Below are 20,779 nucleotides of genomic sequence, written 5' to 3' on the forward strand. Positions count from 1 at the left end.
CAGAAGTATCGCTTGGTTTGTCGACAGAGTTATCAATTTTAGGTCGATGACTGCACCCTGTTGACTCGGGACGTATACATGCCGAGAATTACGTCCCGTCACCATTGTTGCCACACAACGACGGTCGCAGGGTAGGTCCGGTCATGAACTGTAACTGTTTCCCTGCAGATTCCGGTCATCCTTATTACGGGTCCTCCAGAAGCCTGCAGGCACTCATGACTTTCATAATCTTGTCGGCCAAGAAAGGGTGCACTGACGACAGAGCAGTCGGCTGCTGTACAGCCTAATATAGTGACGCCGTGATCCTCTACCAGAACATCAAGGTCGGTAGCTCTTGGCATTACATTGCAGTGAATGTCTGGTACGTCACGTCATCGGGTATTCCTTTGTTCGCGTATTCTAGGCTTCGAAGCTTCGTCGGGATGGCGGCACGTCGATGCTACGTTGTCGACGTTGGCGTATTGTCTTCGGCATTTCAACGTACAGCAACTCCACCTCCTTAGGTTGATGCTTTTCATTTTCCGGGAAGGGGCTACGGGCCCGCCCACGGGTTGCGCAAGTGTACTTTTGGCCGCGGCGGCAACAAGTAGCGGCTTGGTGACGGCGAACGGAACGGTCGCCGAGGGCACCACTAAGATGCGGCGAGGTAGTCGGCAATATCACGAGGCCGCTGACATTGCTGTGGGCGCGGCACATACACGACGAACCCTCGTAAAGCCACGTCGCTGTACGCGCATCGATGGTATACATGGCCGGCTTCTCCGCAGTGATAACAAACAGCACGGCGTTCTAGAGCACAATACATCGATCTTTCTTGGGTAGCTGCAGTGGGTGGGGGACAGGAAGGCCACCTCGTGGGTGCGGCGGCAGACTACGAAACTGCGCCGTTATTGGGCCCTGGCGTGTGTGCGGAAGAAGTGGGTGACGCTTGGCTATGACGGTCTACTGCGGCTTAGGTCATTGTTTCCTGCTGAGTCTACGTTGAAGGGAGCATACTGTGCAGTTCTTCATGTACAACGGATCTGATTATCTCTTGGAGTTCGTAGCAGACTAGTGGTTGTATTTCGCTCTTCAGCGAAAGCACTTGACGGTTATACTGCCCAGTGCGCATTTCTAGCGTCTTCACCATGGCCGTGGCTTCCCTTAAACATTCTGTGATGGTCTTGGGAGAATGCGAATTATTCCGGGAAAAGCTCTTGCTTCACGCCACGCATGAGGAAGCGCGCTTTCTTGTCCTCTGGCCATGTCCAGGTCCGCGTGGCGGCACAGGAAGACCATCCCTTTCGTATATATAGCAATGTTCTTGTTTGGGAGCGACATGCAAGATCCCAGTTAACGCTTCAACCCTCTCATTGTGTGCTACGTTCGTCAAGGTGTTCAAGAGGGTCCTGCGCAAGAGGTCCCACGGTCCAGGGTTGACTTTCGGTTCTCGAACCACGTCATGGCGCCGTCTTCCAAGAAGAACTCTACATGACGCAGCCTGTCGCCATGGTTGGAGTTCTTGAAGGCGGTGACCCTTTCGTATGTCTCCAGCCAGCTTTCCAGGATTTGAATGAAGATCCGAGGAATGTCGGTGGCCCACTGAGCTGCTGCAACACGTTCGGTGTAAGTGCCACCGAAGCCGCCATCGTGGCTACTGTCATGGCACTTATCGGTTATCCAAGGAACAAGTTCTTGCTCCGGGGACCAATATGGTCTCGGGCAAAGCTGGTATTCTCTTCGGTGTTCGGGCCTGTTCCAGGACCTTGCGGGGGTGTCCGGTACGTACATTAACGCAAAGCGCCTGTACCACATGCGACGTTCCGGTAACGGTGGAGAACATCGGAGCGAAAAATGTGAATCATGAAACTAACTCTTTATTGGACGGGTCTGACCCCACAACAGAAAGTGACATTCAAAGCACAACGATTGTGGTGAGCACAGTCGGCGATCGTCGAAATCTGATCAGCGTGCTAAGCGTGCCAGCATACTCGCTGATGCCTGGGTACCTTGTCTAACGCACTGCAGAATTCGGGTCGCACGTACAATCTGGTCGCACAACGTGCCATGACAACAGACAACGAATGGAACCACAGATGCCATTCAAGAAACGTCCGATATATGAAGGCGCGTCCTCCGCCGAACGATAACGTTTAACGTTTCGCAGCGACTGAAAAGCGGTCACCTGAAAAAGACGAACAAGTACACGTATCAATATGCCGTCAATGTGTAAGTGCCATTTCATTCGGAACGCCACATGTACAGTTTCAACCATGGCTAAATCGCATATTATTTTATTGTGTGGAAAACATTTGAAAGTAAGTGAATCAGATCATGCGGTGGTTGAATGTTTACATTTTTTTTCATCTATATTCAAAAGGAATGATTTTTTCACGTTGCGCAGGCGCTGCTACAGTCTTCGTCGCAAATTCTTCACCCAGCAGCAGACGGCAGACCCTACTTCAAGCCGGTAGCCATCGACTTCCCTAAGACGTGGCCAGAGAGGATCACAGCCCGACCCCTACAGCCGAACTATTTCGCCAATAGCGACGTTCCGCATCAACAACCCTGCATCAGTCGTAAGACGTCGACTTGCTGAACCTATCAAAACGCAGGTACGCTAATTTCTTTTTCTTTCTACAACAAGTGCCCCAAATTTTGAAATTTGCTGTTTCAGCTAAAATACTACGCAGTCAGACATAGCTACAACATTCGAGCCGCAACACACACGCAGCCGGTGTTCCCAAAACTACTACCGCCCGGGTTTTTCTGTGACGCAGCCATGAAATAATTACCTCGTAATCACAGCACAACGAAAACCCTAACAGCGCTTTTTCCCGAGTTGTCGAAGCGTATCAGATCGGAAACTGATTCTCGATACTTGCACGGGCCTTGGATATCAGCGCACAAAGCCATCTGTCATGGCGAGGGCTTGCGTTTATTAGATGGGGGCGAAATACGAAAACATTCGTCTACGCAGACTTGGGTGCACGTTAAAAAATCCCAGGAGGTCCAAATTTCCGGAGTCCCCCACTACTGTGCGCCTCATAATAAGATCGTGGTTTTGGCACGTAAAACACCATAATAATTTTGCGTGAAATACACCAGTAGGCATCTTGGGCTGTGGACTTGTACAAGGGGCAAGCACATGTAGCACGAAACTGGCTTGTGAAGAACCGACGCGTAAGTTATGTGTATACGAACAAGTTTACAGAATTAGGAGCGCGTTTGCGCAGGCACTTACCGAGGGACAAACAAACTCAAATAGGTTTCGGGCTTAAGAGGAAGCTTTAGCTCGGGTGCTCCTATCTAAATACATGTAAAAAAAATTCGTTTTTCTCAGGAACCACTGCACCAAATTTGACGAGGTTTGTTGCATTTAAAGAAGAACTTAAAATCTAGTGACTGTTGGCTTCGAATGTTTTATTTTATTCGTCAATTGTTTATTAAAAACTGGCAAAATTAAAAAAAAATTCAATAAACGAAACTACCAAGTTTACAGCTATGTAACTCAACAACCAAAATTATAATACAATTCTGTGAGTTGCATCTAATAGCACATCTAAAGCGGACAAAATTGATATGTTACGCATGAATCCCGAAAAATTTAGTAATATCGAAATACAGCTTTTGCAGTACCCCTGTAAACAACGTAACGAATTCACGGTAGATATAATTGATATAATTATTGATATAATATATAAATATAATATTGATATAATGGATGACGTTTAGAGAACTGCGATATCTGTTCTTGATGCAGAGATATCAGTTTGTAAACACCGTGCTTCTATATTTTTCTAACTGTCGCATATTTGAAAATCTTTTTAACAAAATTCATGCCCTAAATCGAAATTCTGCTTCCAACAGTCACTACAATTTAACTTTCTCTTTCAAATGCTACAAATTTCATTAAAATCTGTGCAGGCGTTATCTCAGAAAAACGTTTTTGCGTTTGAATAGGCAGCATCGAAGTTGGGCCAGAGCTAAAGCTTCCTCTTAACATCTCCCAAAGCTCTACTTTCTGTCACAGCGGACTCTGTCGTAGGGATCTCAGGCTTGTGCATGATCGCCTGTGGTTCGTTACAACGCGCTAGAAGCATGGTGTACAAGATAAAATGCCCTAATTCAATGCAGCATATGGTTTCGGAACTCACTCTTCTTGAGGCTGGTTTTCGATATCCCTGTCATAAAACCTCACCTTTATGGTAATACACATGCAGCTCTCCACGTCGCTGGCGTCGACTATCGTCGCTTCATATAGCTTGTTCCTATAATTCTCGTATATCCTACAGAGGGACACCTTGTACGCCTGCCTACGCACACAGTGTACATATTGCGCCTGAAGAAGCATTAAAACGTACAACCAGGCATGAGGTACGAGCGTAGCAACCAGCGCTATAACGGCGACAAGAGTGATCCACACTGCCCTGCTCTTGTGTCGTCATACGACAATCCTGAAGCGCTGTTTCTCTCTCTCTCTCTCTCTCTCTCTCTCTCATTGTGAGCATTTTGTGCGCAGTTTCCGTTATACGCAACGAATAGGCTTGCACAAAAAATAGACGCTGTGCTTAGTCTTCAAAGCTATGCAACATGTATGTGCGGCAAGTGTGTTACTGGAATAGTGGTGCACGCGAAAACATCTTGAAGGTTTATACGGAACAATAGCTGACGTTCTTTCTCCAAGTAAAGTCTGTCTTTGTTAAGGCAAGGCGTCATTAGCCATTCACACAGTTGAGTCTCCCGAGTCATCGCTTTTCAATGGCTGTATAGTAGGCGCTATGCATCAAAGCTTCCATGCCAGTTCCCCTGTCCTGCATATGTGGTGTAAGTAATAACGGAAGCTACCGTACCTCGTAGACCGAAAAAATACTCCAGCAGCAGTGCTAAGCCAGTTGCACTATGCTCCTATAGATATGCCCATAGCTCAAGGCATTCAAAACAAGGACGCAAAGGACTTGGCGAAACTTCCATTAGAATCGGCATGCAGCCTAAATTTTGTTCGAGTTCAGAACATCACTCTTAACCTGATACGCGTCTGTGCAAGCGCTGGTGTGAAAAACTGAGATAAAAAATTGTGTGGATCCGACGCACTGTGGAACTCGACGTAAGCCAAGCGTTCTGTGCTATTTGCTTTGACTGACGATAACTAGCGCTGATATTCACGGCGAATGTTTCATTCGCTCAGCGTTTAGTACAACGCAAAAGTGGTGAATTCATGATCACTGTTACCTTGCGTGTGCCACTGCTGTTTGTCGTTGTAGTACACAGAACACACAGCGAGATATGTTTGCTTGAGGCGTTGTTATGCGCCCTTCGAAACCTCCGAGTAGGTTAGTATTCTGTTACCCTTCACCGGCAGATCAGTTTTTCGTCGATAACCGGCTGTGTTTGCAGCCATCGTTGTGCTTTAAGTGTAACTTGCTTTTGTGGGTACAGGTTCGCCCAATAACAATTTAGTCAAACTGATGACAGTTTTGCTGCAGTGTTTCGCCATCTCGTGGAGGTGCCCATTCATTCACGTAACGAATGCCACCGCGAAGCCGCGATCGAAGCGCGACACCGGAGAACAACACCAACGTTACCAAGTAGCAGAGAGATGGCCGAAGGCAGCAAGGACTGCTACCGCAGTGCGGATTTCTACTTGAAAAGACGAGGAAGTGCACGGCCATGACAGACGCTACAAGGGCAGCCCAGTGTCGCCAGCACCAATCGTGCTGCAGCAGCCCAGGGAAACGCCGACGTTCCACAGATAAACATACACTGTAAACACAAATGAGCCCATATGGGCGTTTTAACAGTTGATATGCCATTTTTCCCCTCTAGCCTAAAATGAGTACTCCCACGAGAAGAAGTAAAATAAGCTAGAACCATTATTATACCCCCGGCTCCATTTGAAGGGCCATTGCGGTTGTAAAATGGGGGTTTTCAAGGAATAACGGTGGCGTACGGGAAAGTGGGAGTGTTGAAATACACCCATATCTGAGACAAGCCAAATATAGAAAAGAATAACTCAGCCGTGACCAACAAGGCAGGCAGCCGCAGCGACAATTTCAGTAGGATTATTTCTGCAGTCACATTCGAAATATCCCGCGCAATGTGTGTCGGCGCTGTTTTTCTGTTCGGAGTAGCCGCGCCTTGGCGCTGTGTGTCGGAACGGTCGGAACTACGCGCGGAGGAGCACAAGCCTTCGGAGCGCGCGCGCGTACGTTGAAAGCCGCAAAGGGGCAGCCTATGGTGTTGGGCTGCTGAGCACGAGGTCGCGGGATCGAATCCCGGCCTCGGCGGCCGCATTTCGATGGGGGCGAAATGCGAAAACACCCGTGTGCTTAGATTTAGGTGCACGTTAAAGAACCCCAGGTGGTCGAAATTTCCGGAGTCCTCCACTACGGCGTGCCTCATAATCAGAAAGTGGTTTTGGCACGTAAAACCCCAAATAATAATAATAAAAATAAAGGGGCAGCCATTGTCAGCGGCGGCGCATTCTTCTACCGTGGTTGTTGTTTCTCACAGCATTGAACCCCCAAGACTCCACGGTAAGTGACTTCGAACGATTATTACACGTTCTATGAGTGTGCATATGTTCTAAGTGAAGAGACGCGCTGATATGACTTATTGAAGGTCTCAGTACAACATGGCGCGACAGTTGGCCGTCTAGAACCATCTTGCACGATCTCTGTGTTTCTTCGAGCTTTGTCGTAATCGAGGTGACTTGAGTGTTTAGGGTCAAGCGAGTGTACTTAAACATTAGAATTTTACATGATGAGGGACTGTGCCGCGTCTTTAATAGGGTGGATGTGAACATTCGACATGCTCCCCGAAGCGCAAGCCACTACCATAATAGTTATGTGCAGTGCAAGGTGAGCTAAGCTTCGCTGCCTAACCGCCGCCTGAAAATGCGGCGGCTCGTTAAGGGTTTACTGCGGTGCGCGTGTGTGAGTGTTTGTACAGCGATCATTTGAGCGAGAACCGGCGGCGCTTCTTTGTGCGCGGTATCTGCTAGCTGGCGCGTACGCGGCGCCAGTCCCCTAGCTCGTACGATTGTGTGTAGTAGGTCGCTCAATAAGCGCGCATTGTGCAGATTTGCCAGTACGCTCCGTGCTATCGTCTGTGTCTCTTCGCGCCCACGCCGCTGATTGTGCAGGGAGTGTGCGACTGCGGCGTGTAGCATGTAGAGCCTGCGCCCGTCGACTTTGATCTACGGGCGTGAAATGTCGGCGGCGCGTTTGTGGTATTAAAAGCGTGTGGTGAGCTTCCAACGGCACTACGGGTCAACGCCGCATGAACTGCCGGTCAGAGTATAAGAAACGCTTTATAGTTTATAGTTAGCGTACTGCTTGGCGGTAACAGTGTCCTTCTTTGATTCAGATTACTGGATACGCCGTCACTTGAACCTCGGCGGCCGGAGCAGGTGAGTACCAGTGGCGCCGGCGCCTCGGCGGCCAGAAAACGACGCCTGTGCCGTGACGAGATATATAAATTTACGCGATAGAATTGCCGGCGATGGCTCATACGGGCGCGTCGCTCCATGGCTGTGTTCTTTGCTGGAGGCCGCCACTACGCCTGCCGTGCACATACTACGCTACATCTATACAGTCGATGCTAGTGCAGTGTTGTTATTCAACAGCTGGCGCTGTGCACTGGATACCTGGACTTGTTTAATGTTTAATTACTTTGCTGCTGTGCCGTTGGGTATTGGGCACAGATATTGAGTTTTGAATTCTAGGTGCCAAATTCACACAAAAAAGTGGCGCTTTTCAACTCAGGATCATATCACACATCATAGCATCATCCTATATTGCACTAATATTAACAACAAAATTTCTACTGCTGGTGAAAAAAGAAAGGGAGACCGAGCAACCTGTATCTGTGAGAAAAATGTGCTTGAAGTCTGCCATCGTCTATTATAAAAAGGTAATGCCTTGGTATTCAATGTCAGTAACACTCATAAGTTATGCATCCTTTTGTGTGAAATAATTTGTCTTAGAAGCCATTCATTGTAAGGGATCAGTAAACATCTCATAGCTTAAGTAGTGCATAAGTGTATGAGTTAGGCAAAGGTTTTAGTTTGTAAAGAGCAAAGCCATTAAGGTATAAAATTTTGGCAAGCTTAGTTTAGCAATAAGCTGACCAATATACAAAACCTAATGTAGCAGCAGATGCTCTCCAAGATAAACTGGCGACCAGCTTTTTCGTGTTCTATGTGATCATTGTAATGTCAACTTTTTCTCTTTTATTTCAGGACTGTGGTTGCGGCCGTTTCGTTGCCAGCTGTGAGGATGAAGCAGCTTCATAACCGGAGATCAGTCGCCTCCCATCAGTTTCGCTTTTCAGCAATAGAGGTCTTGGTATGCTCTTACCTAGAGTTTACTTTTATTACCCTATATGTTTTAAGTGCAATGGCTAGTTTAGCGGCATCACTTAGAGTGATTAGTGTGACACCTGTTCCATGGGACGTATGCAGATTATCCCACGTAACTTTAGAAAACTTAAAAAAATATGCATATGCCACCTAGCTGCACAGAACCTAGGTAATGTTGTTTCCTGTCTCTTGGAAATACTTAGATTTTCTGCATTTTGCCTAATTACCTAATTATTCTTAATCAAATAATCAACTCAGATATTATAATTAGATAAAAAGTCTCAATTATAAAATTGTAGTGCAACGTGAACATTTTCCAGTACAGCTTTCTGTGGCTCAATATGTGCTACATAACGTGTTTGTAGGAGCATGAAAAAAGCCTGAGAATCCCGCAGAGTGCCTTGAGTGTGTGTGTGACAGCACCTGTGTTGTGTTCTTCCTTCAGTCCTCGTCTTTTGCGCTGTACAAACATGTCGACCTCAAATGGCCAGTCCCGTGGCAGCTTTGCATGTATTTGAGTGTGTGCCCTGTATAGGCATGTGTGTTCCAGTAAGAAAAAAAAAAATACTGAAGGAGCCTAACGTGATGTATTTCAGGACAAGTGTATGATGTAAATTACTATGTGAAAATAAAATAGGAAACCGAAACAAGACTTCACAGTAGAGATGTGCAGGTGTGTGCATCAGCATAATGACGAAACCCTCGTGCAAGTTTAGAAAAATATTCATTAAGTTAGTTTCTGTCATTCTTCTCTGTCACATTATTATTGCAAAAATGTGCTCTCTAGTATTGCACCATTAAAAACACAGTTCAAATACATCATTTGCTGGCACCTTCACATTCATAGCAACATAGAGAGGAATGGTTAAAAATTTGCTTTGCTTCTCTGACCTTCATTTTAGGCCCTTCTCATGTTTGCTGAGCTTCTTAATGTATCATAGACACCCTCCAGTGTTTACAGGCAGCTTGAGCACATTATGCCAGATTGTGGACAAACTGCAGAGGTCGCAGTGTCTATAGCGGTGCCCGGTATATGCAAGTTTCTTGCATGATGCATTATGCTCGGTACCAATATTGTCAAGACAAAATGGCTAAAGTACATCCTTAAGAGTCTTAAGCGCATTTGGATGACTTTACAGCATGTAGCAAAACAAGAATGGGAACTGAGGTGCTTAATTTTTGTTCATTATTACCATATGGCACCAGCATGCAATGAAGACAAAAGAGGAAGAGAAATGAAGTGCACCAAAGGACAACTCTATCCTGATGGGAGCTGCATTCACATCTGCATGATGCATGCAATCTTTGAGTTATAGCAGCAGCTATCCACCTGTTCACTTTGTTGCACATTTGTATTGTTTATGCACTAAGTCTGGCCCTGGAAGTGTTAGGCAGTGCCACTTGTGGCGTTGGTGTGGCATGCAACACATCCTTCTAACCACAGGTGTCATGTATTATGTGAACCTAAGTTCAATTCATGTAATGCACAAAAGTTCCATTTAAAAGGATGTGCCATATTTGTCACCATTGCCATGAGTAGCACTGGCTGACAGTCACAGGGCGAGACGTTAACCTTGCTCAGCTATTATGCAAAACTATTTGACATACAAATGTAGTAATTAGTATACATGCCAAAAGCATCACAGAATAAAATTTTTAATCCGCATCTTACAACGATTGTTATTTTGCTTTACCACAGGATGCCTTTCTGCCGGTGTTGCATCCTGTGACTGACCACTCCAACGATCTCGGCAGAATCGTTACGCAGGTGTGTTCTTTTGCGATTCTCAGTACTGATATTTTGTAGTTTACGTTCCATGTAAATGCACAGATCCAATGAAAAACAGGTTAAAAGATGAACTCACAGGCACTGTGTCCAAACGTTTGTGAGGAAGGAAAATCTTTGTTACAAGTTGTAATTATAGCAACACAAGAGAGTGTGCACATCAAACCACTAGTACCTAGCAAGCCTTATACACAGCATTATACCGTAGAAGCCAAAACATCAGGCGAAAACCTGTACTAAACTAGGGACTGTATTAAAACGTTTTGGAGGCATGAAGTATTTCTTGGGTTACTCGGTCTAATTGCTTGAACTGAACTGACGTGTCCTGCAAAGCAGTTTGCATTCGCATATGATACAATCTGCAGCAAGATCTGAACAAAGGGCTGCAATACTGTAAGGGCTTCCTATTGAAGTAGCAACCAGTCTTCCCAGTGTACTGCAGCCTCAGGAAAATGAAATGTGGTACACTGCACCACATGCACACACAACAAATTTTAATCCATAAGCATCGTTACACTGTGCTTGTGCAGGACTGGGCAACTGGCTGTTTGTTCGTGACCGAAACAACTACGTACATCAAGACTGTACTGGGAAGCCACTATCTTTTTCAGTTGGTGTAACAGTTGATAAACATATGGATTTACATGAACATTTTGTCTGCCACACTTTTCATTGTCGTTTTTTTGCGCTCTTGCTTTGATGGCTGGGAGACATTTCAGGCTCGCTGAAGAGACAGGTAGCCCAGTAGCTGCCCTCACAAAGTTGTTATTTGATTTTTAAGAGCCAACTTGCTTTGGACAATGCTGAATAACACATCAAAAGGCCCGGGATTATTGACGAGGTTAGAATGACTTTGAAAGAAGTTTATGAGTGTTTTTTAACTCTGATCTGTCTGCTGAGACCAAATCATGTCAGCTTTTAATGAAGCAACGTTCAGGTTGGAAAACTGCAAGGCTGTGTGGGTACTCAAACAACATCAATGCTTCAGCTAGCTGAAGTTGCTCCATGACATCAAGGCAGAAGCAAATGACATGGCAAAGGAAAGGTTGGTGGACAAAGGACTCTTGGTGGCAATTATGTAGGTTCAAGGGCTGTTGCACTGAGTAAGAAAATGTGTTCCCGATACAGCGTGAACATAGTGTTAATGCTGAAGAACAAACTGGCACCATCTGCCTAGTCCTACACAAGCACGTGCACAGAAAGGGATGCCTGTTGGCCTTGAGGGCCACCACTAGAGAGATCAGCTGCTATCGCTATGACATAGAATGTGACATCAGATGACTATAGTTCACACATTTGCTGCAGCTTGCTGGCTGGGCAATTGAAGCCTTGATTGTAAGGTTGAAAAGTTTCAATCTCAAGGTGGCAATTTAGTTGCCAACTCTTACAGCATGGTTCACTACTCAGTGATGCAGTGCTGGACATATTCGACCAAGCCTGGTGCGAGTTCTCATGAGTGCCTATGTTCAAGCTGCCGCTAGATACTTAGTTGATAAAGTCACTGAAAACGAAATAGGGTCATCGAAAGAGTCATGAAAACGATGCACGCAAGGTTTGTAGTGTGCTCACTTGGTATGACATTAGTCAAAACACCCTGTGTAGATGTTCCAAAAGGACTTCTTGGGCAAGTTGGTGCTTAGATTTCCTAGGTATACTTTGTGGCGCAAAATACATTTCTTGAAAAGGGATAGAAGAAAGGAAGACAGTGAAGTGCCAAACTACCAACTGTTTAATGACAGCCTGAACAAACGTATAGAAGAAAATACAACTTCCGCTCAAGCGCAGGGAGCCTAGGTGCGACAGAACAGCATGGTCGCGATAACATACTTTGGATGAAGCACATTTGAAGCACAGGGAAAATCAGACATCCACCCGTTCGTAGCAATTGCTACAAAGGAAACCCATACGGATTCCTCGAAAGAAAGGCCTCATAGTTGAAGAAAAATTCATCCTGGTCCCGGACTCGAACTCGGGACCACCGCCTTTCCGGGGCAGCCGGTCTACCATTTGAGCTAACCAGGATTTTCCCTTTATTCATTACGTCTCTCCACCTTGTGGGTTTCCGCAGAACTACTACGTCAAACTCTTGCCTTTGCTTTGTGTTGTTGACAAATTCGACTTCGCCCTGCCATCTGCTAGCCGCCTGGTTAGCTCAGATGGTAGAGCGGCTGCCCCGGAAAAACGGTGGTCCCGGGTTCGAGTCCCGGGCCAGGGCAGATTTTTCTTCAACTATGAGGCCTTTCTTTCGAGGAATCCGTATGGGTTTCCTTTGTAGCAATTGCTACGAACGGGTGGATGTCTGATTTTCCCTTTATTCATTACTTCTCTCCACCTTGCGGGTTTCCGCAGAACTACTACATGAAACTCTTGCCTTTGCTTTGTGTTGTCGACAAATTCGACTTCGCCCTGCCATCTGCTAGCCGCCTGGTTAGCTCAGATGGTAGAGCGGCTGCCCCGGAAAGGCGGTGGTCCCGGGTTCGAGTCCCGGACCAGGACGAATTTTTCTTCAACTATGAGGCTTTTCTTTCGAGGAATCTGTATGAGTTTCCTTTGTAGCAATTGCTACGAATGGGTGGATGTCTGATTTTCCCGTTATTCAGGAATGAAGCAAATTCACTCTTTGCACTAGCCTATTGCAGAAACAAAATATGACAAACTGAGCTTTTAAGGGGGCCCTCAGAGGGGCCCAGTCCATGTGTGTCTTCATTTCTAGCGCAGCTGAGCACATCTGCAGCCTGCACACCCTGTTCTAGAGGTGATCTGCTGCGTGTGGAAAGACTAGATGTGCTGATATGGCGTGGTATTGTGTGCACAGTCTTCCCACGTGTTTAGTACTGGGGGTTGCATAATCTGTAGTTTCAGAGATGCATTGAAATGAGAGACAGACATAGCATTCACCTCCACTGCCAGCACTTTTCATGATAGTGTCGTCCCACTGCGTGTGACAGTATCAAAGAGGACAGAGTGGACAAAAAAGCAAGGCTGGGTTTGCTTCATACTACCTATGTGACACACCGTAAAACCATATCTTTATTCGCTGACTCTCAAATTCAAAATTTGAAGTCGTACTAAATGGCTTTGTATTACTGAGAGTAAGGGTAAGCTGCAATGGCAGGATTGAAAAGACTAGGAAATCTCTTCAGTTAAAGTTATTTCTTAGCATGTACTGTTCCAAACATGTAGAGATAGGGAAATTCATATCAGGCTATCATCATACCTCACAAGGAAGAGATTACACTAAACAGGTTTATTAATTTCCTTAGTGGTGATGCCTCACATTGTTTTTTCCTTGGACCAAAGGGACTGCAATGTTTTTCCGCCTGCAAATGATTGCATAGTTTTCAAAGATAATTCCCTCCCTGCTTTGTTTGCTTGATTTGACTGTAAGTTACATTACACATAATGTATATCCCCCTGCGGCGCCAGTACAGGCGAAGCAGGTACTAAATGAATAACCACAAAAGGATTTGGGGGCAAGCAAAAATGGCATTTGCAATAAAGATATGCACAGATGTCCCGTCAGTGTTGCTGTCAAACAAGAAATTGTGATATTGAGCGACTGAGCAAAATAACTAAATGTGTGCTTGCCGAACTATAGCTGGCATTTGCACCTTGATTGTGACTTAGCTACCAGAAGAAATTTGTTTTGGCTTGTTCTTTTTCTGTTAAAATGTAGTTTTTTCTTTGTTTACTTTCCTTTGGGTTTTTGTAGCTATATCATGTGCACATGTGACGAATAATGCCATCTGGAAGTTAGTGGTTGTCGGTATTTCTCACTGCCTGTCGTTGGTTCAGTGTGTACTAAAGTCAAAAGAGCACCGACCAGTATAAACCAGTGTGTTGAATTTGTTTTCTTGTGTTAGTGCGAATGATCTGACTGGTTATGTGTCCAAATAAGCAATTAGATTATGAAAACAAAGTTCATCAGAACATGTCATTCGTTTTACTTATAATTACCTTATTTCAACTGCAGAACCCACATGTTCAGGCATGTAGATTTAAGTAGAACAAGTCTTTTTGCGATTGTTAGTTCTGAACAGGCGAGAGCAGTGCTAAGGACTCAAAGTGAGTCCACATAGATAAATGGCATGGTGCACTGTGCACGGACCTGATAATTGATGTGTTTTTGCAACAGACAAGCAAATAAATATCTAGTAACACCTTGTCAAAGGCACGAAAGCACATAAAGAGGCAGGGGTTGGCCACATACAAATGTGCCTTGGTTGTAGGTTTGTTAACAAGCATGCCACTTTCCTGTAACTTCAGAATACAGGTGCTGCACTGACACATACATCTCTTTTTTATTATGCGAAGCATACTAGCCGCACAACCATGCTCTTCCTTGCTGCGCCGCGCGTGGCCGCGTAGCTACCATATGACGTCATAACAGCTGCAAAAGCGGAGGCTCAACTCGTGCGCTCGCTTGCGGCCGCGTAGCTACATAGCCGGGTCTCAGCTCGTGCGCTCGCCGGCATGAGTTGTTTCTTCGTCTAGCCAAACCAAATATAGCCAAGCAACAGCAGTTCACCAGGCTAAACAGTGGTTCAACAACTAAAATAAAGGCTAGTATGCTTCGCATCCTGGGTTTAACCTTAGCTAAGCCACAGCCATTTTTTTGTGGGATTTGGTTAGTTTCGGGGTTAATGGTTGCTGCTTTCGCTAACATGTTGCACTTGTGATATTCGGGACATCATCTGTACTATTTACAGTGTATGTACCCTAATGGTCACATAGTGGTGCTTAATCGTGAAGGCTCTCATTCAAATATTGCCTGGTCTACATATGCTTTTCTTCATGCCAAAAAAATAAGATATACTACGTTTGTGTCAGAAGGAAAGAAACTGAGTGGTGTCTATTATTGCACATAAATCTATGCTTAGTTGCGTTAACATTTTTGCATAATTTCAACAACTTATTTGGTGCATTTCTGTAACATTCACACTCTGGCTGATCCACTTAGGTGTAACGAATAATAAAGGCAGAAAAGTAAAGCATTGCAGTGGATTTAACCTACTGCTGTTGATTCTGTTACCTTTTCGCAGCTTTTCTTTTTGGAAAAGCATATGTACAAAAGCATGTTTTGAGCAAATAGGCTGCTCTTTGCGAGGCTTTGCAAGCATCACTATAACGTGACAAAAGCAGTGTGGCCATTTGGTTATACAAATTCTGGTGTATTGGCACCACAAAAAGTAAACGAAGAAAGATATGTACGCATGACACAAGCGCCGGATCTCACTTCAAGCTTTAAAATAAGGCAACGCAATATTTAATAACAGGTGGAGACATTATGTGATGGTATCTGTTAAAAGAAATTCTTTATGCAGTGCAACTAATGGATCACTGATACATTTATCATTCTTTTTAAATGTTGCAAACCACAATTACGTTGCATGTTGTCAGGTCATAATATCTCGCTACAACGCAAGTTTTGTGGAACACAGGACCGCGGTCACATTCTTTGCAGCATTTACCATTGTGTGAGGGAGGGTTGTTTCACACAGATGACTCATACTGCCTCAATCTCCCTGATTTCACATTAATAGAGCATCCCATCTGTCCAATGTAGGCACGGCCTTGTGATGGCAGCAGACTACGCAACGCTTGCGGCCTAGCTCACTAGATGCATATTGTGCTTCAAGCCACAACCAACCTCTTCCTTTTTTTGGCTTCTGCCTTTTGTTGCAGCACAAAACTCTCCTAACAAGGGCCTGAGAAAAAGGATTTGCGCAACTAAATCAGGCATGACTAGGGAATATAATGAATGAGATGATGAAGTAAAGAAGTGGTTGCAGTTGTTTGGTATGCATTTGGGATTTTCGTGAGTAATTGTGTAGCTGGTCCCTACGGGCAAACATTTTTTTTTTTGTATGAAACATGTGAAGAGAGATTTGCTGTGATGAGAAAAAAAGACTGAAGCCAGGAAAACAAACTAATTTGTTTGTTGCGTGCAGCACAATTTGCAAGCGTTGCACTGCGCAACGGAGGTTATGTACAGTCTGCCATTCCTATCCAGTCATGCTTGCATTGCATAGACACGCATTGTAATAATTTGAGATTGAGGCTAATGACGTTTGTGTGCAACAACTCTCATCCGCACATTGTGATACACTGCAAAATAGAGTGGTTCGTTCCAGTGTTCTTCGAAACTCGTTGCCAGAAATTATGAGCAAATGTACATAAGATAATTAAGCTTTGGCAGATTAGCGTGAAAAGGACAAATGCATCAGTCATTCTCAATTAAATTGCACGAAGAATTTGTTTTTGAATTAATAACGTCACTTCGTGTCACTACGTGTTGTATATGTCTGTTTTCTTATTAAAGCCAGAGTTGAGGTTAAGCACTTGTGTCCTGCATGTCTTTGTCTTCGTTTGCTTCTGTGGTGCCATTACACCAGAGTAAATCCATGACAGGAGCTGCCAGTCCATGCAGTTATACTACATTGGGCTTAGTACGGCTGGCAGCCTGAATGTGACGAGTGCGAAGTAGCAGTAGGAACTTCAGAAGGGTAGAATTTTGTGTCAGTTGGTGGCGCATATTATAGTATGGTGAAGCGCTATAGATGAAACAGTGTGAGGCGAGACAGATGGGAAAGTACTACAGAGAACTGTGAAAGTTTACTGGAAAGTTTTGCTGCAGTAGGACAATGCGTGCATTATCCTGGTGCAGCAAAATTTGCCAATGTTCGTAGTTGTCAGTAGCACTTCCCCATTTACATTACACTTCACCATACACTAATAGCAGTAACAACAGCAACCAACTGACCCAAGCAATAATCAGTGCCCACAGAATTGCCAAATTGTAGGAGAAATGTTTCAGTGTAACACATATTGTTAACTGACAAGTAAATGGCACACATATCTGCAAACCCATGATCAAGTGCATTTTTCATGCACATACATTATTTCGTACAACTGCTTCCTGCTTTGGTTTTTTATGGCTTTTAGGAAGCATTCCAAAGTACTTAACTGTTTGTCTGTTCTAATATTAAATCTGTAGTCAACCAGCACTATGTGTCATTACTGTATACGCCCTTACTTCGTCAGTGTTCTTCGCGCTGTTCCTAACTAAATATGAATAACCAAATAACCATTTTTTTAAATTTTTAGGTTATGAAGAGATTACTCTTAATATGTAATTAATTAGAAAAATTTTCTCACTTTTAGGAAGAAGTCCGGCTGGCCCCAAGCCTGGTGTGAAATGAAGAAATGGCACTCCACATCAATTCATGTTTACTTGTCGTCATAACCAGTCTGTTAGCTTAATTTTGGTTCTTCTTATTGAATGCTCAAGAAAGGTGCCAACTCTGTCATTCATTGAAAACGAATTTTTGCACTTGGGGACGCATCCATGCACAAAGCCTTTGAGCTCATTAATATTTTTATTCTTAAAGAAACTGCAGCTCCTGCGTGGAGCAATGGGTTGAATAAGACGAGGGTAAATGAAAAGATGGCGACATTAATTGTCAACAGTTGTCCAACAAAAAAAGTCTCAAGCTGGAGCCAACATCATTGCAAGGGAACCAAATGGCTCCAGCCTGAGACACTCGTTGTTCAACCTGGCAAGTCTCCTTGTCGAAATATTTCCTCTAGCCTGAGCTCAGGCTAGAGGCTCTAGCCTGTAGCCTGAGCCTGAGACCCTAGACCAACAATACACCCATACATTTGGCAACCCATGGGAAGGTAACAAATTCACATTCAAAGAAAGAGAATGTAGTGTGCACCCTGGAAGGTAGCATGAACAGTATTTTATTTACTTAATGAAATGCAGGTTTGCTATCCAACTACTTTATTTCGATCCCCATTTTATAACTGGACAGCATGGTTCCTCAGAGAGAATATTTATTCAAAGCTCACACAATTTTGCTCCTGTATGTCCGTTAAATCTGTCCTGGTTGCTACACTACCAGCCCTGTCTGCAATTGCATAGCAGTGTTTTGAGTATGCATCCCAATTCAAAAGAATAGTTAGGCATCTACCTCAGAATGTCTGCTACTGCGTTGCAGCTCAAATTCTATATCTAGGTGGTGACTGTGATGCCATGTGCTTTTTAAATAAGACCAATATGCTATCTGAAGTGCAATTAAATGCAATCTCAAATGACCTCAGCGCGGGGAATGACACAATTGGAAACCAATGTGATCAGGAGGATTTGATTTCTGAAAACAAGGCACTTAAACATGAGAAAGCAGTACTAATCTCGTCTAAAGATGCTGTTATTGGGTATGATAGGGGAGTTACTTGTTTGTGGCTGCATTTGCAGCATGTTACAATGCTGGCTTTATATATTGCACTGGGTACAGTGAAATGTCGCTGCTTGCACAATATTCAACTAAACATGGTAGCCATGCTAAAGTGTCCATGCAGAACACAACTCATCCACTATTAAGGACTGCAGTGGAACCTTCATAAACGAAAATCGCTTAAGCGAAACTGCCGCTTAAACAGGACACCATCCTGATGGTCGGTTGGCTCTCTGCAATGTCTCGCATTAAATAGAATGCCTGGTAAATGGAACCAATTTCCCCGGCCCCTTGAGGCTCCATTTAAAGAGTGCCCACTGTAAAAATATAGGGGGAATCCTGTTCAGAACTTTCGCAAATCTAGTCGTAAACAAAACTGCATTTCAGTGGGAGTGAAATGCAAAAGCACCTGTGTACTTAGGTTTAGGTGCATGTTAAAGAACCCCAGGTTGTCCAAATTAATCCGGGGTTACTCGCTACGGCACGTCTCATAATCAGCAGGTGGGTTCTGGTTTGTAAATACGGTTTATATTTAATAGCCTGCTCGGAAATACAGCCCAATAACTACACTAAATTATGTAGCTTGTTTGTGTGTCGAGTCCCAATTTCTTAATTTAGTACTTTGACATTTATCATATTTGTGTGCTAGTCCATGCAAAATACCACTGATCAGCCTCATTATACAAGCCACTGTTAATTTAGAATGGCTTAGTCAAGCAACTTAAACTTACAGCACAAACACCTAAGACGGACCACAAAAGGAACATACGACACATCGAGGCTAACAACTTTATTTCTCCGTCGTCGATGCAATATAAACCCTAGACCACACAACCGTGCAGGCACTCAGATTACATTACAGAGATCCGCCAAATTATCACATAAGCAAACGTAGGAAGTCAAATTCAGATGGGTGCAGGGACAAAGATATCTCACTGATGCAATTATCGCCTTGCCTTTTTATGTGGGAGGCCTCTATGGTAAGCCGCGCATGCTCATTCTTGCTTTTGCCTAGAATCGACGTTCCGTCAAGTTGTGCCTCACAATTGTTGCAAGAGTTTATATACGCACCAAGGTGCGCTGCTCTATCTACATTTTTGTTTACTTTTTGCGCATGTTCCCTGAGTAGCTCATTGACACAATGCCCTATCTAGCCAAGCTATATCTTACCACATGAGAGTGGAATGGTGTAAACCACGCCGACAGCGCGCGACATGTATGAAGCACTATGCCGAATTTGGCCTCCTCCTCTGCTCTCTCCGCAGGTGCGTGAGCATAGCTTTAAAAGCTTGTTCGGCGAAGAAAAAGCCAAGGGAACACTATGCCTGCAAGCAACTCCCTTGAGTTGATAGATGACCTTATGTATTTAAGGGACCATGCAGGAAACATGCGCAAAAAAGTAAACAAGAATGTAGGTAGAGGAGTGCACCTTGTTGCGCATGCAAACCCTTACAACAATTGTGAGACACGACTTGATAGGATGTCGATTCTTGGCAAAAGCAAGGATGAGCATGCGCAGCTTGCCTTAGAGGCCTACCACATAAAAAGGCAAGGCGATAATTGCATCAGTGACATATCTTTGTCCCTGCACCCATCTGAATTTGACTTCCTACGTTTGCTTATGCGGTAATTTGGTAGATCTCTGTAATGTAGTCTGTGCGGTTGTGTGGCCTAGGGTTTATATATGCATCGATGACAAAGAAATAAAGAAGTTGTCAGTTAGCGCCAGTGTGTGCCGTATCTGCCTTTTGTGGTCCGTCTTAGGTGTTTGTGCTGTAAGTTTAAGTTCAGAATTATGTACCAACTAGGCCCAAATGGAGTTTTACTGTTAGTCAAGCAAGCTCAATATATAGTCTGTGCAAAAGTGTGGAGTGTCAGTGCAAAGTAACAGTTCAAACACATGGCTATGTAGTTACAGTTCAGTATGAAACGAGATAAGATTTCTTAGCATTTCTTTCATTTGCTAATTTCATTGTGTTAGGACATGCAGAATACTAGTAACTGGCATGCATGCTTACTATGTACAGTATTCTTTTTTAAAATCAAGACAATTATTTTACTGGGGCAGAAATTTGCTTTCTTTTGGGCCCGAAAGTGAACATATATTTCTTACATTTGGTGTTTAATAAATTTTCTTTTGCTGTCAATGTGTGTCTCGTGCATTTTTCCTTTCAGCAAGTAGCAACTGCTCTCGAAGGCGTTTGCTGGCCTCGGAGGCACTTCCGGTAACTAGCATTTTCGATAGGACGATTGTATAAAAGCTTTGCAACGAGGGGCTCTGTGATCAGCGAAAGGAAAAAATGAAGACGGGCGGTGACGGGTTCATTCACCATTGGACCACGTGTGCGCGTGACTTGGTCGATTCAGCGGTGGCCGTGTGCCGTCGATTGGACCACGTGCGGCGAGCCCGCG

At 44.4% G+C, this 20,779-nt stretch overlaps 1 long non-coding RNA gene across 4 annotated transcripts in view; it reads left to right on the forward strand.

Annotated features, from left to right (window-relative positions):
- The window catches only part of LOC139049556 (uncharacterized), a 37,189-nt gene extending 16,675 nt beyond the window's left edge, over positions 1 to 20,514 (forward strand). For all 4 annotated transcript variants that reach the window (XR_011508393.1, XR_011508394.1, XR_011508396.1 and 1 more), the window contains 6 exons: positions 2,384 to 2,594; positions 5,466 to 6,515; positions 7,348 to 7,390; positions 8,222 to 8,327; positions 10,041 to 10,109; positions 17,292 to 20,514. This is a non-coding gene — a long non-coding RNA (uncharacterized lncRNA). The remainder of the gene's footprint in view (positions 1 to 2,383; positions 2,595 to 5,465; positions 6,516 to 7,347; positions 7,391 to 8,221; positions 8,328 to 10,040; positions 10,110 to 17,291) is intronic.
- Positions 20,515 to 20,779: the final 265 nt, after the last annotated feature.

Source organism: Dermacentor albipictus, chromosome 9 (genome assembly GCF_038994185.2).
Source record: "Dermacentor albipictus isolate Rhodes 1998 colony chromosome 9, USDA_Dalb.pri_finalv2, whole genome shotgun sequence".
Classification (NCBI taxonomy): domain Eukaryota; kingdom Metazoa; phylum Arthropoda; class Arachnida; order Ixodida; family Ixodidae; genus Dermacentor; species Dermacentor albipictus.